This window comes from Rhipicephalus microplus, chromosome X (genome assembly GCF_043290135.1).
Source record: "Rhipicephalus microplus isolate Deutch F79 chromosome X, USDA_Rmic, whole genome shotgun sequence".
Classification (NCBI taxonomy): Eukaryota; Metazoa; Arthropoda; class Arachnida; order Ixodida; family Ixodidae; genus Rhipicephalus; species Rhipicephalus microplus.
In genome coordinates this window covers 243,381,892-243,406,612 of record NC_134710.1, presented here as the reverse complement: position 1 = coordinate 243,406,612, position 24,721 = coordinate 243,381,892, and the positions used below count along the sequence as shown (strand labels likewise).

The 24,721-nt window shown below is 47.4% G+C and overlaps 1 protein-coding gene and 1 long non-coding RNA gene across 7 annotated transcripts in view; one reads left to right on the top strand and one right to left on the bottom strand.

Moving 5' to 3' along the window:
- The window catches only part of LOC142776040 (uncharacterized), a 204,974-nt gene that overhangs the window by 98,563 nt on the left and 81,690 nt on the right, over nt 1-24,721 (top strand). The window lies entirely within an intron of this gene.
- Baldspot (elongation of very long chain fatty acids protein baldspot) overlaps nt 1-24,721 on the bottom strand; it is a 148,425-nt gene that overhangs the window by 78,958 nt on the left and 44,746 nt on the right. For 3 of the 6 annotated variants that reach the window (XM_037414177.2, XM_037414179.2, XM_075878879.1), the window contains exon 1: nt 11,858-12,492. The exons of the other annotated variants lie outside the window; for them this stretch is intronic. The gene's annotated coding sequence lies outside the window, so the exon portion shown is untranslated. Of the gene's footprint in view, nt 1-11,857; nt 12,493-24,721 lie in introns of those variants that run through there. 6 annotated transcript variants of the gene reach the window in all.

The window sequence follows — 24,721 nt, the reverse complement described above, 5'->3', positions numbered from 1 at the left end:
GATATCTTGTGTTTATAGTTGCGATTCTACAGCCACGCATTTTACAGCGAAAGCGGTTACGAGATCACAACTCGGGTCTCGCGCAGCGCCATAGTTGTCCGCCACCGCTGTCCGTAACGACATTGCGCGAAATTAGCAAAATATTTAGTACCAATGACGCAGTGGGGTGCGAACCCGAGTCCGCTGGGTGCCAACCCAGTATTCTACCACTGAGCCAAGCCGGTGCTTGGGACTTGTTGGCAAACTTCCCTTATAGGCAGGCTTCATGTCGGGAAATCAATCACGTTAATACGACTTATTAAGCGCTTTAAAACTACGAAAGAACCAGTCTTCGCACAATGTGAATATCGTACAAAGTGCGTCGTCCAATGCTCTAACCAAGACAAAAGTCAGATTTTTTTTTTTCAGCTGTTAACTGTAGCGCATACCCACTTCAGGCATAATTCCTCAATGAGTGTTTATAAAAAGGCTCTGAAAGGCTGCTCTTCCAGCTTTCGCTGTGACTGTGCTGCGCCTTCCGCGCAGGCCTGGCGTTTTTTTTTTTTTTTTTCAATATCTGTCTTCGTCACTTGCCCCGCACTCCTGGAAAAATAGAAAAGATCGCTTGTCGTCCGGGAAGCCAGCGTGACGACTTCCGTCAACAAGGGCGCGCCCCTGATCCTCGCTTCGGTTGCACTTTGTTCTCGATGCTTGCTATTCGCGCGTACTTCAAGGAATGCAAGGTATCGACCACCTTCACAATCACGTCTCACGCGAAGAAGACAGCGGCCGTATTTTGTCGTAAATCTAGTTATGAAAGGTTGGTTTTGATGTTTCGGTGGTAGCTTGCTGCAATGTGAAATCATCATGCGAAGGCCGTCGTAGCCATCGAGGCGTATGCTTCTAGGCAACCTGTCACGGTTAAACGAAAGATTTCGAAAAAAAAAAAAAAGAGGTCGTGAAACGGTTTTTTTTTTTTTTTGCTGCTTTCTTACGCCACACAAGAAAGCAAAAATCTGGCATGTTGCCATTGACCTACTTTTAGTCTTCTTTTCCCAGTTTATGGGGATTCACACGGTAGTTTTCAATCTAGCAACAATGACACTTTGTCGCCGACATGCGGTTGCAGCCATCGCGATGCTACGGCGCCATGGAGCAACTTAGTCGCTGTCGCTCGGAAATCGCATGCATGCCGATGAGCCTTTACTGACTCCGCGGTCGACGCTCACGCCCTCAGGTTAAAAAAAAAAAAAAAGGTCGGCTCTACATACCAGGCATCTAGTCGGGTAGTGAACGACAAAAAGCACACATACAAAAAGAAACACTTTTTATTTTTCCTTCCAACGCCCATTTCAATCCGCCTGACCAGATATACAGCCAGCTCCTCAAACTGATAGTAATCGCTGCCTTGATACCTTTTAGATACATTCTGTCCTCCGCGTTTCTCAACTGAGTAACGTCATCATTTACCTTGTCTTTTATCTGTCGATCCCCGGCTCCACTTTGAGAGCGATTGTTTTGTATATGTCTAAGGTAGCAAGGACGAGCGACGCCAGCGGCACAGCCAAACAGCCGGCCCGCATGAAGGTACCTTCCTCACACGCTCAAGATCTTATTTCGAACGGCCGCTGTATCAGCCTCTGAAATAGGCCGTGTTCTGCGTCGCTCTGCTGGTCCACAACGCTCGGATTCAGAAACGGCGCGCATGCAAGATAAGACACGCGTGACAAAACACGACCAGAGCCCTTACTCGGGCACGATGAAGGCCACGGCGAAGGCTGATTCGTGGAGTCCGCAGAGACCACACAAAGCAACGATATAGAGCTACGACAGACGTCGTTTACTGAAAGTCACCGAATCAACTTATCCATGGGTATTTCAGATGCACCCTATACGAAAGTATTAAAGAGATTTAGAATAGCGTGCGCACAGCTTCGCGTTTGCGTTGCGCATGCGTCGTACGCTACCATTTTGCGAGCTCCCGTTAAGTGAGGTCTGCAGCACTACGCCCGCAAGCTTTGCGCTACGCTATTTTAAAACTATCACGGCGTACCACCACAGTGTGGCTGCAGCACCACGGAATCGAATCCATGATATTCAGTTTTATAACAGTGCATATACAAAAAGACAGTGTTAGTTGCGTACGCCCGTATATTCCCGTCACTTAACGGGGACCCGCAAGGACATAATATGACGCAAGCGCATTCGCGACAAGCACAAACGCAAAGCTTTGCGTACGCTATTATGAAACTCCCTATTGTGTTCAAGCTCAGCAGCGGAACGCCCTTGTCACCGAGCGAAAGCGACGAGTTGCAAGAACGGCCAAATGACGACAACGTGGAGAAGGCATGACAACACTTCATTGGCTGATACCTGTATGGGGTGATCACGTGCAGGAATATAAGAACTCTACAAAGTAGTTTTAATTGACTGATTGATATGTGGGGTTTAACGTCCCGAAGCCACCATATGATAATGAGATACGCCGTAGTGGAGGGCTCCGGAAATTTCGACCACCTGGGGTTCTTTAACATGCACCCAAATCTAAGCACACGGGCTTACAACATTTCCGCCTCCATCGGAAATGCAGCCGCCGCAGCCGAGATTCGATCCCGCGACTCGCGGGTCACAAAGTAGTCTAAATGTATCAAGTGGGTGTCTGTAGTTAATGTAACAAGAGACAACGACGCCTAGGTAAGTACAGGGGCATTATTTGTTTATCTAACTGCATAATGTTCCAGTTATGATGAAAACGTTAAGAAATGAAAGCGGATAAAAACAAAACGTGCCGCTGGTGGGGACCGAGCCTACAACCCTCGGATAATGTGAACGATGCTTTACCATTTCAACAACAGCGGCGGTCATGCTTCCACCACTTTATTGGGCAATATACTGTGCACATAAAGAAACATACATAAAGAGCGGACACTCCCGTAGGGCCCTGCGGCCCAGCTCTTGCGCTACTTTCAGCGCCACGAGTGGTTGGTGTCCCGATAATGTCTTCAGCCTAAATAAAATAAAAAACTTTCTACCCGACGCTGAGATTTGAACCCATACCATCATGCTCCGAAAGCGAGTGTCTTTACTAATAGGATACTTACCCACGTTTCCGCGAAGGGAATGCATGTAAAGCACATCTAAACCACATGAATACGTCTCTTTGTGCAAAACAAATGCAGTAAGACAACATTTTCCAGTCATACTGTACTGCTTTACGTTGTGATGCATTAAATGTCCTCAGCGGGACATGATGTAGAGCGGATATAGAAAATTGGACAAGTTAATAAAATTTCTTCTTTGCGAAAATTGGTGCCAAAGTTGGGCAATACTTGTCCTCCTGAAGAGGCCAATTAGATGTCTTAAAAAGGGAGTAAAAGCGAGGATAGTCCCGCCATCTATCCGTTGGTCAGACCCCTTCTTGTTGGGCCGCGAATAGGCTCCACTGGCCACTCTTAATATAGTATATTTCTCTATGCTGTACATGTCAACCTGGGACTGGGAGTGTTAGCCAGGGCCGCTCCTAACCATGACGAGTACAGAACATTTTTTTTTTTTTTGCTACCTGGCAGTTCAATGATTCTTCGCGTAAAACTTGGCTCAAGTCTACGGGAATGAGATTCTAGCTATGAATGAACGAACGAAGCGGAATTGATCAACGGCTCACTTCCTTTCCTATGTAAAGCGAGTACGTGATCAACGCCCTTTTCTTCGTTTAGTCAATGTAAATGTCACATGAGCGCATTGATAGCACTTCGCTATGAAATCAGCCGCATGAACAAAACATTGCTTCGGATAACATTACATTGTTTGCGGATGTGTAGAGCCTGTAGTATTTTCGTCGTTATTAATATTTGCGCGCCACGTTACGGGCTTCTGAAGAAGTTGTCACTTCATGATATTCAGTGTCCCAGCAGTCGAGTTGTCGTTACGTTCACCCTGCGATCCACCAGCCTTCAACGTATAGAAAGGTCGCAGGTTCGGTTTCCGGACCGGGCATATTTTTTTTTTTCAACTGAAAAGCCTTCTGAAAATCGCAAGGGTTCCTTTTGTAGCTTTGCAGTCATAGAGTCAGGTTTTGACAACATTCCCTTTCACACTCCACATTCCGGTCTCCTCGCAGTAATGACCCCGGCCGGCCAGGAGGAAGAGTGTTGCCTTGGAAGTCCTCCTTTTCCGATTCGCTGCAGCACAGAGCGGACGGCGATACGGATTTGTTTTTGTTGTTGATACGTCCCCTTCTAACTTTTAGAGGAGAGTTTTGCCGCACAAACACCATGAAATTCCGAATCCTAGCCAGAAACAGCTTCGTTGTAATATACTCGAACTTCCTGATAGGTGAGCAAGCGAGGCCGTGAACTTTGAGTCACAAGATATCCACATTTGTGCAAACTTACCACGTTCTATTTATATCTATACAGAATGAGTTTGTAAAGAATATACCGCGTCATTAAATGTCTTGGAGACAGGATAACGTTTACTGACAAAATCGCATCAGTGGTCGACATTAGCGTTATGCGACAGCGACATACACAAAGAAAACAATGAAATTGCATTTAATTCAGCACAGTGACTTGAGCGGGCATGTTTGTAAATTCGTAGTGAAGAGAAGTCGACAGCAAAGCGAACACCAACCACAAGTGTATCTTACCTACACCACTCTTTAGCCAATACGGTCTCAACCATATCATCTCAATACCTTTATTTGTGCACCGATGCGGCTATAGTAGCAATGGTACTGCACTGACTTAAGCGACATGAAAACAACACGTACTCAAAGATGTCGGTCCGATTCCCCTGGAGTGACGTATTAACAAAGATTTATAGTGAGTACCTTAAATATTTATACAGCTCCCTCTGCGCTTCACCCTGTACAAGAATGCAGCCGGAAACGCAGTCGTCACGAATGTATACGTGGGCAGTCACACCGGGGGACGATAACCACGCTTAATGATAACGAGAGCGCGCAGCGGACATCTCGGCTGAACTATACCGGGCCACGATGCCTATCCGTGTTACGGTTCTACCAAGCGATGCCGGGGTACGAAAGGCTACCCGTCCAAGAAGGCCTTGCCACCGGTCACTGACGCAAGCCGATTGCGCGCAGTGGCGTGACTCTCGGGACACGTCGCACCACCGCATGCGGTGGTGCGACATGTGCACATGTGCATCTCATCGCCGCGGCACGGCGCAACGTCGTGAAACGCCGAGCGCATGCATGCGTCTAATCCGCCTACTTTCGACAGACCCGACAATCGCCCTTACGCGCTGCCATTTCCATTTCTCGTATATTGCACACTGTGCTGTGCGCGAGTACGACCAATAATAGTAATTACGTCCCCAAACCACGATATGATTATCAGGCACACCATGGTGGAGGGCCCCACGAATTTCGAGCATCCGGTTTTCTTTAATGCGCACCTAATTCGTTGCACACGGACCCCCACAGCATTTCGCTCTCATCGAAATACGGCCGCTGTGTCCGGGATTGAATCCCGAGACCTTCGAGTCAGCAGTGGGGTGCCTTATATAAAGTAGGACTATATACTTCCCCCGAACATAAAACTACACGACGATCACAAACTTGACAGTTTGTGCAATATGTGTATAACAAGCTGCGTATAACCCGTAAACTATCTGCAAGAGAGCGCGCCATATGCCACAGACTCCCAAGATTGCACCCACAACTGTTATGTGCTCTTGCATTGATGAAAGTGAAGTTCATGACGTTATCGATATCGATTACAGGCGGAATCAACAGCACTCTGCAATCTCTCTAACAATCGAAGGTCAATTTTTTTTCGGGAGGGGGGGGGGGGGTTCACTGAGGCGAGCGCCAGCAGAGCACTCGGGACGCACCTTAATAAGCAATGCGCTCGGCCTCAACATTCGATCGTACGGACTCATGCTTCCTGATGCGCTACCGCTACACGCGCCATATAAAATCGCACGGCACAGATGTGCTCTCGCGTCTCGAGCTTAGCTCGCAAGATTGACTCAAGAGCATGACGCTGCGTAATGGAATGAAATGAAAAACAACTTAATTGGATCCCGAGGAGCGCGTAATTCAGTAAACAAACCAAGCATTACGCGCACTCCTTGGTTCATAGAAAGCGGACGACAAAACGGAAGAAAAAAAAATAGGGAAAAACATGAAAACGTGAAAAATCCCATGAATTCACAAGTCAAACTCAGCGAACCCGCACACCTTCTGAAGTTGACTAACATTCTGGCGCCTCACTGCACGATATAGGCTTATCTTTTTTTTTTAACATTTCACTATGGCCTACATGAAATTAGTACGTGTATGCTCTCTGACCACTTCTACGTCGTAAACATAGTCGAGAGACTACTAGATTAAGTTTTCGACCGAGCCTGCTTGTTGTTCCCTTAACTGGCGGCGCCAAAGTAATAACACAAAAAAGATAACAAAAACGACAGCTTTTTGCTAAACTTTTTTATAACCGCAACCGTTGTGCGCGCTGTCAGTGACGATACAAAAGGCAGTGACGATACAGGCCATGTTGAGACTAGCCGGGAGGCTCGGGGTCTCCTCTGAGTGTGCTCTGGATCTGAATAAGACCTCAGCATCTTCATCATGTTGATGACAGCTGCTCTTCATCTCTTTTCTTCCGTTCTTTCAGATGTCGAGATTGTCTAGCAGACAATCATGTCTAGCAGATTGTCTAGCAGATTGTCTAGCAGATTGTCTAGCAGATTGTCTAGCAGATTGTCTAGCTCGATGTCACGTGTGCTTGACACGCCAGTCTGTATACTTTGTCGTCTCATCCTTCGATCCCAATATCCAGCCTACCCTCCATCCCCCACTCTTTGAAGTATATTCAGCCAAAGTTGTTTTCGCTTAATTTCGCCGCTTTCGCTTTCTACTCGTTCTATTAGAATGCTTCTGTCATCCGCCGCGGTGGTGCCGTTTACGGTGCTCGGCTGCTGAACAGAAGGACGCGGGTTCGACCCCAACCACGGCGGTCGCATTCTCGATGGAGGCGAAATGCTACAAGGCCATGCGCTGTGTCGTGTCCGCGTTGAAGAACACCGGATGGTCAAAATTTTGGGATCTCTCTACAATAGTGGAAAGCGTCCCTCATAATCATATGGTGGTTTTGACACGTAAAACGCCAGATAATACTGCTGATGTTAACCGAAGTCTGTAATTGAAAATAAACGCTTCAATTTCATATATTAGAACAGCAATCCAAAGCAAAATTGAGGGTAATCAGATGTGGAAAAACTTCCTCCGCAACGAAAAGGTGCGTGCATGAGAAATTATGAGCATGGAATTTGTTTCTTCTAACTGGAGACGGCCGCTATTCACCAGAGAAGGAAATCTCCTGCGTAAATTTACATACATTATATATAGCGTCTTTCCTTAAGGCTTCGTTTGAAAAGTATGGTTAACCATGTTGTTTAACCAAACATTCAAGCAACCATTATGCCTGGCTATCGCCGTAGGCGTAGTTTCAGCTTTTTTTTTTTTTTCTCACGAAAGTAACCCAACCAGAGCACCCACCGTCTCCCCTACTTCCTGAATATTGCCTAACAGAACGCTTGAAGTCGAGACGCTATACACCATCTTCAAGCGGCTTACGAAGCAGAATTCCATCATTTAGAGATATACTACATATGTATCTTTCCATTTTGCAGTTTTCCCTTCATCCCACATGAAAAAGGGTTTGAGAGAAAAGGAAACACTATTTTTTGCTTCTGCACGAACTCGTGTTTATGTCGGTTTCTTTCTCCCTCCCGCCGACACTACTAGCGCATCCTATTCGCAAGGCCATAGCATCGAACCCAGACCGACCAGCGAAAAAGCTCGGCACAGCATCTCTTTGAGCCTCAGTTTCGTGCATGCTCTTTGCAAACTCGTTTTGCGCCGGCAGTTATCTGCGTTTCTTGTGTTCGAAGGGCACTGTACGGCGTAACGCTTCCGGCTGCGCTCAGGAATGCCGCAACAACGGCGCAACGATGGCGTGTATACTTCGGGGGGGGGGGGGGGGGGGTACTTGAAAATGAGAGATGAAGGGGGGGGGGGCAAAAGGACAGAGCACTGAAAAAAAAAAGACCATCAGCCTTCCCACGAGACCGTGAAGAAAACGCATACGCCTACTCACACACTCACGCACAAGGGCACGGAGGTTGCACTACGTTTCCTTCTCTCTGTGCGCACCGTTAAGTCGGTTATTGCGCTTCTTCATTCTAAATGAGAGTCCGTCCAAACACGGACTGAAGAAAGAAGTCTGGTTTTGGGACGTTAAACCCCACATATCAATCAATCAAATCAATCAAGAAAGTCAAGACACCGCAACGCCGACCAACAACAGTCAAAGTGCCAAACGGCGAAACAGATGGCACGAAAACTTATCTGCGCACGCCCGGGCGGACCTATCGATCCGGCAGGCATGGGGGTCTACGTGAACGATAACTGTTAAGGTAATTATAGCCATCTAGCTCAGCTTTCTATTGTTCTGCAATGCATTTCCTCTTTTCTAGAAGATATCTAGTCTTCGAAGGGTCCAGTATTGCAGCGTGCCTTTCGCAACTTTCCGGTAAACGCGCACGATACACCTGGAAATATAGTCAGCACCACCGACAAGATGTACACGCTGAAAATAAAGCTATTACAGAGGTGAACCTGGTCATCCAGTTAAACCTAACGCTTCCGATTCAATGACGAATTGTGCGGTGCTTTCCCTCACTTGGGCGGCCGTATAACGAAGGCTTTTCAGTCCGACCGAGAGGAAATCAATTTGCGCGCGCGCTCGCCGACAGGGGAAAACAACAAGCCACACAATAAACCTCATGTTAATTGAAGTCGCGACACACAACTTACTATTATTATTATGACTCTGCTCGATGCTACTTGCGGAGTGTATACATCAATTGCTTCTCTCGCTATGTTCCCTTTCGTTCATTCATGTTTACCCGCTCGTCTCTTGCTCCTTTGGAACGTATATACGGTTCCCTCCTGGTGAGGTGCCAAGCTTGCGTTTTCTTTTCTACTAGCTTTCGCCGATGTGAGTAACCTCCCGCTAATCTCACCGCCCCTCCGCGGTTTTAAGAGGGTGGCATCGTGGTAACTCATTCGGCATGCATCATCGGAAACACTCAAATCGGACCGCGCTGTCGGCATGATCGCTGAAAAGCGGTGCAGTCAGCATAAGGCGAGGTCGTTATTGTTGGGCCCCGAAATATCGAACGAATCCTAAAAGATGTGTCACGGCGTTTGCGCGTGCACTGGGTAAAAAAAAAATGCGAGTTCAATATATACCGTTTCTATACTATTACAGCCCAAATGAAAGCCACAACTTCAACGAAATCCTCCCTAAATTTGTTGCTGCTTCTTTAAACATGTCGTATGCGTGGAAATGCGCAGAACTCTTTCATAGAAGTGGTCAGCTGCCCCTGCATGGCGGTATTTAATCACTTCTGAATATTGCCGCTCACACATAACAAACTATCACGTTTACAAAGTAGGCCTGTCACTGCAGAGTTTCCTTTTTCGATCTTTTTTTTTACTTCGCCATTACGACGAACAACGAAAGGGTGAGACGAACTTCCCGCAGTGGTTTTAACCTGCCATGATCATCACCAATTAAGGAGGTCCATTCTCATCTGTGTATACTTCGATAATTTTGTATTTGCATTGTTTATAATACACTCCTCCCTGTATTATTTATTTGTATGCACAATAAATAAATAAATAAATAAAATGGTGAATAAATGAATAAATAAAGCGCGGTCTCTATTCTCTCGTTGACACTCTGATCAGCTGAAAAGAAATCATCGGCGTTCAAACTGAACATTTATCAGCGCAGTACACGACAACACACATGCATGCGTACGCAATTAAAGTCCATATATACTTAATCTTATTGCTTCACTCGTCGGCTAACCCTAAAAAGTAACGCAGGACTACTACATGCTAAACACCGTCAAGGTATAGCACGTCACAGCATGATGGCGTCGTGCAGGCCCGCGCCGATTCAAAATGTGGGGCGAAAAGATTTCGAGCGCGGCGCCTTCTCGACTCTCGCGTCTGCGCGCCAAAAACATTTGCAAATGGCGAAGACGAGTGAAATTCGATCGTGTGGATATGGAAGACAACGCTCGCGACAGAATTTGAATATGAAACGTGCGATCTCGTTTCAAGAGGCCACAGCTTTTAATAGATGCCGCAGCGATTACTTCGTTTTTTTCAAGACAATCGTGCCATCTGCACAGTAATCGGCGCTTATACAGACCTCCCGTGACTAGAAACTACATGCACACAATATTGGCAAAACGGTAATCAATACAGTCCGCGAGGACACAAATGATGGGACTCTAGGCTCCGGAGAAGGCTGTTATACCACATATGCGCCCTCGAACTGAAGCTTGGGCGAGTGCGGCGTACGAATACATTTAGGAGGTCTTAACAGCGCGTATACGGTAAGAAAAATGGACAGGATAAGCAGATGCAAACAACGCTGCATATATACATGCCAAGGAAAGGGGAACAAAACAGGGGGAAATATGTGGGCATATCGCTGACACATCATAAGGCAGGTATACCAACGCATACAATTCCATGCACCCAGAAGCCCACCAATGCGATCACATTCCTTATTCGATAGCGCAATAAAGGGCGCACTAACACACGTGTCACCCTCGTTATGTATTAATTGCGCTGCGATAATTTAGTGCATTAACTGAACAGCACTCTTTGCCGTAAGTTATCCTGTTCCTTTTCCTTATTGTCTATGCGCTGTAATACATGCCTAATATCACCATCGAACTTGATATGACCGAGGGAAATTCGGTGAAGCGGTCTGTTACAAGTTTATAACTATTTTCGCAGTTCGTGCGAACCATTTTTAAATGTGTATGTTACGAGTGGGAAATCAAGGTTTGAGTCCGAAGTAGAGAGAGAGAGCCACATACAACCTTATTGAACACACTGAATGATGGGAACATTCAGCATTATCTAATGAGCGTTCACAATCACGTCGTGCTCACGCATATGAGATATAGTAAAAAGGTAGCAATAGCACTTTTTGCTACATTTTTACAACACCCTACTTTAGGAGTAAAAAATACATTAAATAAGAAACATGAATGGCTTATAAACAACGCCTTTGCAAGAAACGCTGGAAAGGTATACGGTAATTAAGAAAGAAAAAAGAGACAAAAGCACACAAAATCCAGTTCATGACAGATTGCTGAGTAAGAACAGCGAAAGAAATACAATTACTTCCATCAGTTCCTTCACACGCGCTCTGTTACTGTCTTGCAAATATATTCCTCCAAGCGCAATCTTAAGTTTTTTTTTATGGTATCCGTCAAAGCGTTTTGTATTTTCTATTGGCCACCTTTAAACCAATACAGAATTTGGCAAAGAAAGTTTCTTCGCTGCTTCATCTGACTGCCTAATGAATACAACTATGTTGCTGACCCCTTAGCGCTGTTACAATTCTTAGTTCAAATTCGAGTACCGCATTTCAGAAGACGTTTAGATAGAATGTAATGGGCCCACTTTAGGTAGATATGCGCATCTTTCTATTCATGTGCTAAAACATGAGGGCCAGTGTACGAAAAAAAAAAGCTATTGTTCAATTTTAAAAGAATGGAGCAGCTCCAGCCTGCAGACATCACCTTATACAAAGCGATAAGGCATGCGCTGAAGTGCTCCCGGCGTTGACTGCAGCGGCGTGCTGCGTGTTTGACAACGGAATAACGCGTCATATACACGTTACCCGTATTTTTGATAACTCATGAAGAAGAAAAAAACGACATCTATAGCACCATGATGACCATTCTCATCGATCAACGCGCATATTCGGTCGAGCCATATGTTACCGTAGGATATTCAGTCAGCAGTACTCACGTTGGACTACAGCCGGCGCAGGTATCTGTCTCCGGGCGCCGTATAATCCTTAGACGACTCGTTGGCAGTTGTCAACAGAGAAGCGGCAGCTGCACGTTTCTTCACGGGGCTCAGATTGACGAGCGGCGCGCGCGTGGCTGCCACTGACGGCGTCGTGACAGCGCGATAGCCTCGTGTCGCGAGATGGACTGCGGGGGGAGTCGAGAACGCTTAGCTGTGTACGTTGTAATAGACAGCGGAGGCCGAGCGATGAACCTGGCTTCTCGATGGCAGCAGCGAGGCGACAGCACAGCCGGCCCGAGACGACGACAATGGAAGAGAGCAGAGTAACGACGGGACGGCAGCTCCCAGGGAGAAGATCCACGCTCAGCGGCGGCGGGGATGAAAATAAGAAGGCGACGGGCGACGCTTTTTTCCTCCCGAGAGTATACTTCCTTCGACGAACAAAAGAATGCGGCGACCAGTCTGGGCTCACGGAGGACAGTCGTTGCGGACGCTTCCAAGTCACCACAGCGTCGGACGAGGCGACCCGAACGCGGGACGCCGGAGGAACCAGAGCAGCGGCGCGACGTCTTGGTTGTGCCGGCCCGGAGTGCGCACGCACGGCGTCCTCTCCGAGCAGCCAGTATCAGGCGAGTGGCCCCTAAAGCGAGTCTCCGCCGAGAGAAAGGGGGTCACCGACGCCTTTCCTGCCCGGTCGCCAGCTTTGGAAGGAAGCAACGAAGAATGTGAGCTGGTCGACTAGACCGGAATAATAAAGAAGAGGCCGCTAATCTCTGCTTCCCATCCCCGGCGAGTGTGCCCGAGCGCCGAGAGCCATTGTTTCTGCGTGGTCCTCACGTGCCAGCTGCTAATATCTTTCATTTCCTGCTCGTATTCAGAGCTCAACGCGCACTGCGCACGCGAGTGCTGGGGAAAGGCCTTCATCAATGAAGACCAGCGTGTACGTATAGGAGGTCGCGAACGCTATCGCCGAGATCCGGCCGGAAAACACCACGCACAAGCGGCAAGGAAAAGTACGTCCTGTCAGACCCGACGCAACGCGACAAGAAAGAGTATAAGGAAGCCGTTGATGACAAAATAAATTCAAACTTAAGCACCAGGGTTTCGCGTGCTGATATCACGATAGATTTTCTTGTAGTGAGGGTGCTACTGCACGTTAGCCTTAAACACTTCTTTGACGGGCATCTATATACTATACCTAAATACATGGGCATTCTCACGCTTTGCCTCCATCGAAACGGAGCAGCAGCTGCCGAGATAAAACCCACGACCTCAAGGTCAGGAGAGCAACGACAGTCGCTGAGCTACCGCGACGGGTCGAATCACGACTGGGGCGTTCTGATGAAGTAGAAAGCGATTCTACTTCGCGTTCCTGGATCCTGAGCTAAATATGATAGCTTCAACTGTTAAACTCTGGGCACGGTAGGCGATTTCGCGTGCTGTCAACTTCAAGCGAGGAGATGGTGGCACCTATTGTTGAAGTCAAGGGCATCAGTGAAAGCTGAAGTGATCGTGCATACATCCTTATCGGAATTTGCATTTTTTTACTACCTAGAATTACGACCATGTACAGGATATATTTCCCAGCACCTCGTTCTGCGCTGCGAAGGGCCAAATCACTTAGTAACCTAAACGTACCCCACTTGGTACAATATTTTAGTTTGCCTGCAATTATTTTGACTTGAACTCATTGATGAAAACGCCATCTTAATCTCTGTCTTTTTTTTCCCCACATCTCACATTTCGTTAGAGTATGTATGCACAACGACAAATGGGAAAGCGGCGGCGTCTCAAGGTTCCCCGCTTGGCGTCTTTCGGCGCGTGCAATGAATAACGCTTCACGGAGCCTGTGTCTGCTACCGGAAAACTAGACACGGTTAAAAAAAAAAAAACAGCTGGGATGCGAATTCTCGCCCCAGCACACACGCTAAAAAAATCTTTCCGGCTCTGCACCGGCAGAAAGTTAGGCCGAGAGGTCTTGCTCCTAAAGCGAAAAGCGCACGTGCGCATACCAGCAAGAAATCGGGCAACTCACGCAGACATGTACTACGTATACCTACATGTCTGCGGCCAACGCACTGTATGTAGGTATACCTACATACAGTGCGTTGGCCGCACGCTTCCGGTATAGAGAACACGCGTGCGTGCCACTTGAACAAATTACAGCTCCTCTGTGCGTGCTTTCTGTTACCCCGTATTATGTTACGGCTCCTACCATAGCCGCGGCTATCGAATGTTAATGGACGGTATCCCATGCAGAAACGCCTATGCATACTGAAATTCCCGCACCTTACATTGAGTGTCATACGTTGTAACACATTTGTCTACGCTTTAACTACCTGTAAGCGCGTTCAATTGTTGGTTATTAATAATTATCTATGGGGTCTTACGTGCCAAAACCACTACATAACGAGGCACGCCGTATTAAAGGTATATCCGATCAGATCGACCACCTGGGAATCATTTTGTCCTTTAGCATTCAGTCTCCATCGAAAATTAAACAAAGAAATCAAGTTTGGACACATGGCTCCTACTATTAAAGAAATGACTTGGGCAAAAACCTGAAATGCATCTTCAGAAACGTTTTACGTTTTACGTTTACGTTTTAAGTTTTAGTAAATACCGGACTGGATAAGTGCTTGTGATACACAGCTAGATGTCGTCATACATAGAATAATGTGTATACATATACTAAGGGTATAAAAAGAAATGTGTGCGTGTGGACGTTTCATTGCAGCGTGAACTGCTGCAAGCAAACTGTTCGTTGCCATCTTATTTCAAAATGTTTCAGTGTGCTATTTTGTTTTGTTTTTCGCCAATTGTTCAATTCTGGTAGCCTTTGCTATTTGTCTTACAGTTCCAAAGCTGTTATGCGATCACAAGATTGATTGATGTTTGAAGTTTTGTGGCGCAAGGGCCGTTTCACGGCCAAAGAGCGCCAGTACATGTTACTAAGAATATGGACAATGATTGTGATAAGCGGCTGTATAAAGGCCATAAAATTCCTCGCGGTAAGGCGGGTAAAAACATACAAATAATAAAATCATGACCATGCCGTGAAAGGTGTGTGTGGTGAGGATAGATGACAAGAGTTGGTGATTATAAAAAACGATGGTGGATATGAATGGCATTAGCACAAGTGCCTCACTCGTTCATGCCCTTGCGTCCAAGGGCCGTGAGGCAAGTGCTTTCTTGTGTAACCGCCGCAGCAAAAACCTCTCTAGAGAGGTCGTGCTACGGAATGCCCGGGTGTATGATATGAAAATTATTAATTTCTTTTAAAAACGCTAACAATGATTTATGACTAAAAAGCGGTTCCCTACCGACGAACATTGCAGGGTGTAAAGGTATATGCTGTCGGTAGGGTAATGGAAAATGTCGTTTTCTTAGAGTTTCTAAGTGTTTGCACTGGATTAATATGTGAAGGACTGTCAATGCCTCTCCACATCTGTCACACAATGGTGGATCACCACCGGACAAAAGATGCGTGTGTGTCGTGTATATGTGTCCTATCCTGAGTCTTGTTAGTGTTACCTCTGTTAGACGTGATTTTGATACTGGTGGCCAATGGCCAAGGTGTGGCTTGATAACGTGTAGTTTGTTTTGTGTGTGTGTATCCCACTTGCTCTGCCAGTAGTCCCTGAGTTTTCGTTTGAGAGACGGCTTAAGATCAAGGGCATCACACGGATTGATGTCGGTGTAATGGCGGTGCTTTCGTGGGCGGATGCAGCAAGCTGATCCGCCATCACGTTGCCTTGAATCTCACGGTGCCCTGGCACCCAGCACACAACAACATGTCTGTTGAGTGTGTGGAGGGTGCATAAAATGGAGTAAAGTGAAACTAGGACAGGGTTTTTTTGTTTTTTAAGACTGTGCAGAGCCGTTACCACACTGAGGGAGTCTGTATAAATTACTGCTTTTTGTATTTGTAATTGTTTGATGTGTTTAGCTGCCACAAGTATCGCGTAAGCTTCCGCTGTGAAGATACTTGTGTCTGGATGTAGAGGGCCAGCATCCGAAAAGGAAGGGCCAACAGCAGCGTAGGACACAGAGGAGTTAGACTTAGAGGCATCTGTAAAAAACTCAGGACGTGTGTATTTGTGTTGAAGTTCCAAGAAGTATGTTCGAATATGGGCAATAGGCGCATGTTTAGTAACTTCTAAAAAAGACACATCGCAATCTATAGTCTGCCACTGCCACGGTGGCGGGTATGCTACAGGAGCCATTAAACTGTGTTCGAGTGACACTCCAGTGTCCTCAGCTAGACCCTTCAGGCGAACTGAGAAGGGCTGCCTCATTGAAGGCCTGTTTTGAAAAAGAATGGAGCTCGACAAGTCATTAATAGTAGAGTATGAGGGGTGCCTCTTATCTGCTTTCACCTTAAGGAAATATACAAAGGACATGTAAGTTCTCTGCAGATGAAGCGACCACTCATTCGACTCAACATAAAGGCTTTCTACGGGGCTGGTGCGAAAAGCACCCGTAGAAAGGCGGATGCCCGAATGGTGCACGGGATCCAGCATCTTCAAAGCACTTTGAGTCGCTGACTGATAAATAATGGCCCCATAATCTAAGCGGGTGCGAATAAGGCTTCTATACAGGTTCATGAGGCATTTCCTGTCACTACCCCACGTAGTACGTGACAACACTTTTATAACATTCATGGCTTTTAAACATTTTGTTTTTAAATACTTTATGTGGGGTACGAAGGTCAACTTGTTGTCCAAGATTAAGCCTAAGAATTTTTGCTCAGCTTTGACGGACAGTTGTTGCCCGTTCAGTTGAATGTCGGGCTCCGAGTGCATGCCTCTCTTTCGAGAGAACAAGACACACGTGCTTTTTTGTGGGTTAAGTCGAAATCCGTTTTCATCTGCCCATTTGGAGACCTTATTTAAACCCAGCTGCACCTGCCGCTCACACATGGCCAAGTTGCATGACTTGAAGCCAAGCTGAACGTCGTCGACATATGTACAATAGAACATATTGCAGGGAATGGACAAGTGCAAAGAATTCATTTTAATAATAAAAAGTGTGCAACTAAGCACACCACCTTGTGGCACGCCTGTTTCCTGGACAAATGTTTGGGAGAGCACACTGCCCAGACGGACACGGAATGTCCGGTTTGACAGGTAACTTTCGATTATATGAAACATTCTTCCGCGCACACCAAGGTGGGACAGGTCTCTTAGAATTCCGAAACGCCATGTTGTATCATACGCCTTTTCGATATCGAGGAACACAGAGAGAAAATATTGTTTATGAACGAAGGCGTCTCTGATCTGTGCCTCGATACGAACAAGGTGGTCTGTGGTGGATCTACTTTCTCGAAACCCGCACTGAAATGGGTCGAGCAAATTATTTGTTTCAAGAAAATGTACAAGTCGGCAGTTTATCATTTTTTCGAAGACTTTGCACAAGCAGCTTGTAAGTGCTATAGGCCGCCTATAACTCGAGGGTAAAGAAGGGTCCTTGCCCTCTTTCAAAATGGGAATAACAATAGCCTCTTTCCAGGAGGTAGGAATTGTGCCAGAAGACCAAATAGCATTGTACAAACAAAGTAAGGTTTTTCGGGTTTCGTTTGGTAGGTTTTTTAACATTTCATACATCACACGGTCAGAACCTGGGGCAGAAGTACTGCAGGAGTTTAGAGATGTTCGGAGCTCAGCTAGACTGAAAGCTTGGTTATATGCCTCGTATCTGGTGGATTTGTGTTCGAGTTTCTGCTTTTCAATTCTTGTTCTGTATTTTTGGAAGGTGTCAGTATAGTGGGATGAGCTGGATACCTGTTCGAAGTGTGCACCGAGGAAGTTTGCCTGATCTTCCAAGGTATCACCCTGAGTGTTTACGAGTGGAAGTGTGTGTACTTGTTTCCCTGCTATTCTACCGACCATGCTCCAGACTTTAGCCTCCTGTGTGTATGAATTAACCCCTGATAAAAACTTTTGCCAGCTTTCTCTTCTGGCTTGCCGACGCGTTCTCCTGCCTTGAGACTTTATTTTCTTGAAGGTTTCAAGATTTTCGGCTGTCGGTGAGTTCCGAAGCAGCCTCCAAGCTCTGTTTTGCTGTTTGCGCGCGTTTCGGCATTCAGAGTTCCACCATGGCACACTTCGTTTTCCAGGGTGTCCATTTGTTTGTGGGATGCATTTTGTTGCAGCATCAATCAAAAACGCTGTGAAGTAGTTCACAGCGCCATCAATGTTTAGAGTACATATATCATTCCAACCTAGACAAGCGATAGTATGAAACTGTTCCCAGTCGGCTCTGTTTATGAGCCACTTGGGAACACGTGGTGGACACTCAGTTACTGTCGTTGTGCTCAAAACTGCGGGGAAGTGGTCACTTCCGTACAGATTACTGACGACTTTCCACTGGAGTAGAGGCACAAGAGATGGAGATACTATGCTCAGGTCTATGGAGGAGTAGGTGTTATTAGCGAGGTTATAATAGGTTGGTTCTTTTCGATTTAGGAGACATGCGCTCGACGAGATAAGGAACTGTTCGATCAGTCGACCTCGCGCGTCATACCGAGAATCACCCCATAGCCTGCTATGCGCATTAAAGTCTCCAAGGAGAACATAAGGCTCCGGAAGTTCATCAATTAGAGAGTGTAAATCGCGTTTTTGCAGCTGATAGCTAGGAGGAATGTAAATAGTGCAGATTGTGATCAGTTTATCAAAAAGAACCGCTCGAACAGCCACTGCCTCAAGGGGTGTTTGGAGTTGTAAGTGTGTGCATGCAATTCCTTGATTCACTATGATGGCAACACCTCCGGATGATGTCATGGCATCATCACGGTCCTTTCGAAAAATAACGTATTTGCGAAGAAAATTTGTGTGTTTTGAATTAAGGTGTGTTTCTTGTACACACAGCACTTTTGGTGAGTGTTGTTATGACCGCCATCGGTAGGCGCCATGCTGTCGCTGAGAAGCGTAGCCGGGCCGCGTTCCCACGCCTGGAACCCAGGTTTTCTTGGAACCAGCGTCGAGATCTGACGGGGGAGCGGCGCTCTGTTGACCCTCAAACAAGTAGCCGACTCGCCGAATGCTTATGCCCGCCAGGTATTGTCACTGTTAGCCGGCGGATGAGACGTCACGTCGCCACGAAGCGGTAAGCCGTTCCAGAGGGGACAACAAAGACAGCGTCTTCCTTTGTAGAAACGGCGACCGCCGCCACAAAATGCCCTGCTAATTGAGCAGAGAGGTTGGCGGACCGTTTGATCTCTGCTGTCCGAAGCTTGGGATCCCTCGACCAGTGACACACACGACGAGCAAGAGCCCCTCTGGCGCCACCTTTAAGTGCAGTGATCTTGACTCGAAATTGGCTGTTCACGTGCGCCGTGCCTGCTCGTACCCCTCACCTGTTGTGTGTATGTGATTGGTGTTCGACTGAAGAAGGAGGAGCCCGACAGGGCTTATAACGGCGCCGCAGAGTGCAGGACGTCGCTCTGAACCAACTAAAGGTTCAACCACCACGTTCGTGGTTTGCGAACTCCTAACCTTTCATGCTGTAAATATTTGTAAATAGTGCCATAAACCTTGTTTGTTTTTCGTATCCCCATCTTGTAAGCGGTCGTTTCCTCAACCCGAAGCTACACCACGCTACGACTCAGCACCCCGAGCCACAACAACTGGTGGCAGCGGTGGGATACGACGCAGCACCCCGAGTTTCCGACAACTGGTGGCAGCGGTGGGATCGCAACAACTGGTTGGCATCGGTGGGATTCGAAGCTACAAGGAACAACAACAGTCGGCCCAGGAGAAGCAGCTGACTCGAGACATGGATCACGTATGGGTGAGTGCTTGGCTTTTCCTTTGAGTGAACCAGGTTCTAAAAGAGGGTTAAATTTTAGAACTGGTAGTTAACTTTGCCGAAAGACTCAGTTTCGCCGTTTCGGAAAGTTATTTTGGAAGTAGCGAGCACTCAGTACGATCATGGACTTACGGGAGCTGCAGATGTCAGACTTGTTGCTGTTGTGTGAGGAATTGGGGATCGATACAAAGGGTTTGGCACGAAAACCCATAATCATTCAAGCGATTAATGATTTGGGGGCTGATGATGAGGAACTAAGTGAAGAATGGGACCTCATCATCGAAAGAAAACTAAGAGCAGCTCAGACGGAAGGAAAGAGTGAAGACGAAAGAGAAAGCCTCAAGCTAAAGTTTTTCAAACAAGACTATGAGTTGAGTATGAGGTTGGGACGCCAGCAAGGAGTACTCGAAAATGAGGCAGAGTTCGAGATGTCTAGGTACATGCAGCCATATGAGGTATCATGGGATATGGGCCTGTATCTTAGACTCTTTGAACGAAAGTGTAGTCAACTTAAGTGTGAGCGAGACACCTGGTCTCAGAAGCTACGCACGGTTCTGCCCTGCGAGGCAGCGGATGTTGTTGCGCGACTCAGTGAGCAGCACGCGAACAACTACGAAGTTGTTAAATCAGAGCTAATCAGAAGATTCGGAACTTCTGTTAGCCAAAATAAAGAAAGAATCAGACCGGAGTCTGAAAGTGAGGCGCGTCACAAAGCGCTGGAAGTTGTGGCGCGTCATGAAGCGCTAGAAACAGAGATCGCGCCAGAGAAGGGCCCGCATATTCTCGAATGCATCCATGTAAATGATGTAGAGAACGAGGCCGTGGCCGGTCTGGAGGTGGGGACGATGTCGAAAGACGCTCATTGCGCGGATGAAGAGGGTGCCAGCAGCCCTAATGGGCCCAGTAAGAGGCTGGAAACCTTCTTCGTGCCACAGGGGGACCTTTCGACATTGTCAAATTTAGGCATGGTTAGCGCAGTGGCCGATGAGAGCAAGAGCGCCACGCTTCAGCAGAGCAGCGATGCCATCGGAGTGGGCCCAGTTAATGGTTTCATCAGCATTAACAAAGATAATTTGGCCCGGCAGTCCGTCGTGACACCGAGTATAAAATGTTTGAGCGTGGGGGAAAATGTAGCACTAGCTCCAACAAGCTTCCCAACCACTCAGTTCCCGACGCGACATGATGATGGCATCGAGAGAAAGGAGGCAAGAAAACATCGCCGAAAAAGAAAGAAGCAGAAGCGTTCGTCACTGTGCAAGCCTAGGTCAGGCCCCACTCAGTCGCAAGAAAGACGAGAGGGTAGGCCGTTAATCCGTTCCAGGAAACGTCCATGGTGGCGTTCCGAGAGGTACAAGCGGCAAGCCAGGTGTAGAGGGGGGAAACGAGGTGCGTTACCCCAACGAAAAGCGCGGTTGCGTTCGACAACTTCGGGAAAGCGGCCTTGCCTGAAGGATCAAAGTCGAAAGCACAGAGTGGCTAAAAACCGCGTCGGGGCGAGCACAAAGAGACAATGTCCCCTGTCTCCACCCTGTTTCTGGCGTCCTTTTCACATTCCTGAGGGGAACAGGAAGAAGTGGAAGATGAGGTATGACGGCAGTGCACTGCTTAGAGTTTGTGCATTTTGTAGCTTCTGGCGTGCTCGAAAACCGCCGGGACCGCGACCCCATCGTGTACGAATAAAGGAACCATAAGAAAAGGGGGAACGGTCAGTTCGAGTAACTTTTGCACAGGCGTGTCAAATATTGTTACTCAGTTTTGCATTGGAAAAGCAGATTTGAGCCTTTTAATTTTGTAAGTAATGTAAAGCGGTGTAAATTTTTGAAAAGGAAAACCGCCGAACTAAAGGCTGAAAATTGAAGTCCATTAATCATTTGTACGAATATACCGAGAAGGTAAAAACTAAAAAAAAAAATGTTCTGTTTTTTTTTAGTGTTTCAAAGGTTTAGTTTAATATCGTATGCCTTTACTGTCATGTGGATGTGGCGTGAATTGGCATTTAAGGAAGAAGATATTAACATAGACCAGATGATTTCGTAAAATGGTTAAGTTTGGCGCAACACAGTGCAGTTGTCGTTGCGCGTTATGAGAATTGAGAGCCATTGGTGCACAGTTTTAGCGAAACCCTATGCAATTATTGTGAGGTGCATTTGATGAGTATTGCACTTAGCATTATTTTTGTGTTGTACACGGTGTGTTGCAACGTAATGTAAGGATGAACGTTTAGACCATGTGTGAAGGCCTAAGCTTTTGGTTAGTAGTGCCATGAATTTCGCAGCGCCGTAAGAATGAGAATAATTGAAAGCGCTCAAAGGAACTCAGTGTTTTGTTTTTTATTCAAAGGTGTTGGCAAAGGCAGGTAACTAACCGAACTAACCTGCTAGAAGGCAGTGTATGTTGCTTTTTGTTGTTGTCTTCTTTGAAGAATGATTGATCATGTGAGCTTTTGTTAAAGCTAGTAATTAAAATTGGTTTGTCATCCCTCTTTTGGCTTGGTTTGTTCGAAGGGGGCCGAGTGCTTGCTTGTGCATGTGGTCCAGTTTCAGAAACGGTGTCGAAGATTCGGCATTTACTCAGACCATGCCACAAGCGAAGGCCAGTTCTTGGGATTCGACTACGGACCCTTTCGTCGTCCCTGCGAGCAGCAGTGTTAACCGCTGCCCTCCGTGACTCATCTGGCGAGGGGGAAGCTGTTATGACCGCCATCGGTAGGCGCCATGCTGTCGCTGAGAAGCGTAGCCGGGCCGCGTTCCCACGCCTGGAACCCAGGTTTTCTTGGAACCAGCGTCGAGATCTGACGGGGGAGCGGCGCTCTGTTGACCCTCAAACAAGTAGCCGACTCGCCGAATGCTTATGCCCGCCAGGTATTGTCACTGTTAGCCGGCGGATGAGACGTCACGTCGCCACGAAGCGGTAAGCCGTTCCAGAGGGGACAACAAAGACAGCGTCTTCCTTTGTAGAAACGGCGACCGCCGCCACAAAATGCCCTGCTAATTGAGCAGAGAGGTTGGCGGACCGTTTGATCTCTGCTGTCCGAAGCTTGGGATCCCTCGACCAGTGACACACACGACGAGCAAGAGCCCCTCTGGCGCCACCTTTAAGTGCAGTGATCTTGACTCGAAATTGGCTGTTCACGTGCGCCGTGCCTGCTCGTACCCCTCACCTGTTGTGTGTATGTGATTGGTGTTCGACTGAAGAAGGAGGAGCCCGACAGGGCTTATAACGGCGCCGCAGAGTGCAGGACGTCGCTCTGAACCAACTAAAGGTTCAACCACCACGTTCGTGGTTTGCGAACTCCTAACCTTTCATGCTGTAAATATTTGTAAATAGTGCCATAAACCTTGTTTGTTTTTCGTATCCCCATCTTGTAAGCGGTCGTTTCCTCAACCCGAAGCTACACCACGCTACGACTCAGCACCCCGAGCCACAACAGTGTTCGTGTAGGAGTTCTTGGATGTCGTCAAGGTTTCTGAGAAGGCCCCTGACGTTCCATTGTATAATTTGAGTGTTCATGGTGAATGTAAAATAATGCTGTGTGTACGAAAAGCGAGTGGCTGTTTAGACGGGGAGTTTGAGTTCACTTAACAGGGCCGTCACCAGGCCCTGTTATTTGCTTTTTTGTTTTCTTGGCGCGCTCCAAGGAGCCACGCCGCTCTTTCGGCACCAAGGGTGCCGACGTATCCATTGCCTCCTCGGAGGCACTGGATGCCCGCACGTGCGGGCTGTTAGTTTGGATTTTGGGCCTCGCCTGGTGGGGGGAGGCCTTGAGACCCGAAGACTCTGGAGTCTCCGGTCTCTGTTTGGGAGTGGGCGGTGTAGCCTGGGCTACAGCCGCCTTGGGGGCAGGAGCCACAGCCGACGGCTCGCTCTGCGCAGGCCGAAGGGGTGGCGAGGGCTGGTGCGGCGTTGCCCCCTGACGCGCCGCATCAGCATATGTGGGGCCATAAAATGGCGAGACTCTTTTTCTTGCTTCTTTAAATGTAATGTTTTCTTTTATCTTTAGAGTGATGATCTCTTTTTCTTTTTTTCCAAAAAGAACAGGAACGCGAGTACGCGGCATGATTACCACCACAGTTCACGCAGTGTGCAGGTGCTTCGCAGTTGTCGGAGGCATGGCCCACGACTCCACATAGAGCACAAGTTTTCCGGCCACGACAGCTTTGCGAGCCGTGGCCATATCTCTGACATTGGAAGCAACGGCGGGGGTTGGGAATATATGGCCTCACGGATGTCTTTGTATACCCAGTCTGAATGGTTTCCGGCAAATCGCTCGAAGCAAAGGTCAGTACTAAGTGTTTGGTTGGTATTTCTTTTTGATCTCTTCTTATCTTAATCCGTTGTACGTTTGTCACGTTCTGGCTCTTCCATCCTTCCAGAAGTTCAGCTTCGGTCAGGTCAAGCAAATCTGCGTCCGATACGACCCCGCGAGATGAGTTCATGGACCTGTGTGGCGTAATACTGATGGGTGTGTCTCCAAACGTTGTGAGGGTGTTCAGTTTATCGAATTGGTCTTTGTCACGTATCTCAAGAAGTAGATCTCCGCTGGCCATTTTGGTAACCTTCTACCCAGCACCGAGAGTTTCGGTTAAGCATCTAGCCACTATGAAGGGGGATACAGTTCTGGCTTGCTTGTTAGTTTTTTCACAGTGTATAACGTGGAAACGAGGAAACAATTGTCTTGGCCGGTTGAAAAAATTGATGTCTTCGGTGCGTACCCGCTTTGAGGAGGCACGATCACTAAGTGAAGGAAATGCTTTCTGCATGCTAATTGTATGTTGTTCAGCAGCGTTGGCGGCCACCCACCACGGAGCCCAACGAGGGGACGCTGCAAGTTTGCGGATGCTAAAAGCTTGCAGACGTCAGCCGTACAACCCTGCTATAACCCAATGCGCATAGGCCAAGGTAGGCTATTTGCACAGGGTTAACCCTTGCCGCCGAGAAAATTGGAAGTAAGCAGAAGAGAGAAGTAGACAGGAAAGCTAAAAAAGTAAGAAAGACGAAGATGTAGGGAGAGAGAGATAGGAAAAGGCGACTGCCGATTTCCCCTGGGTGGGT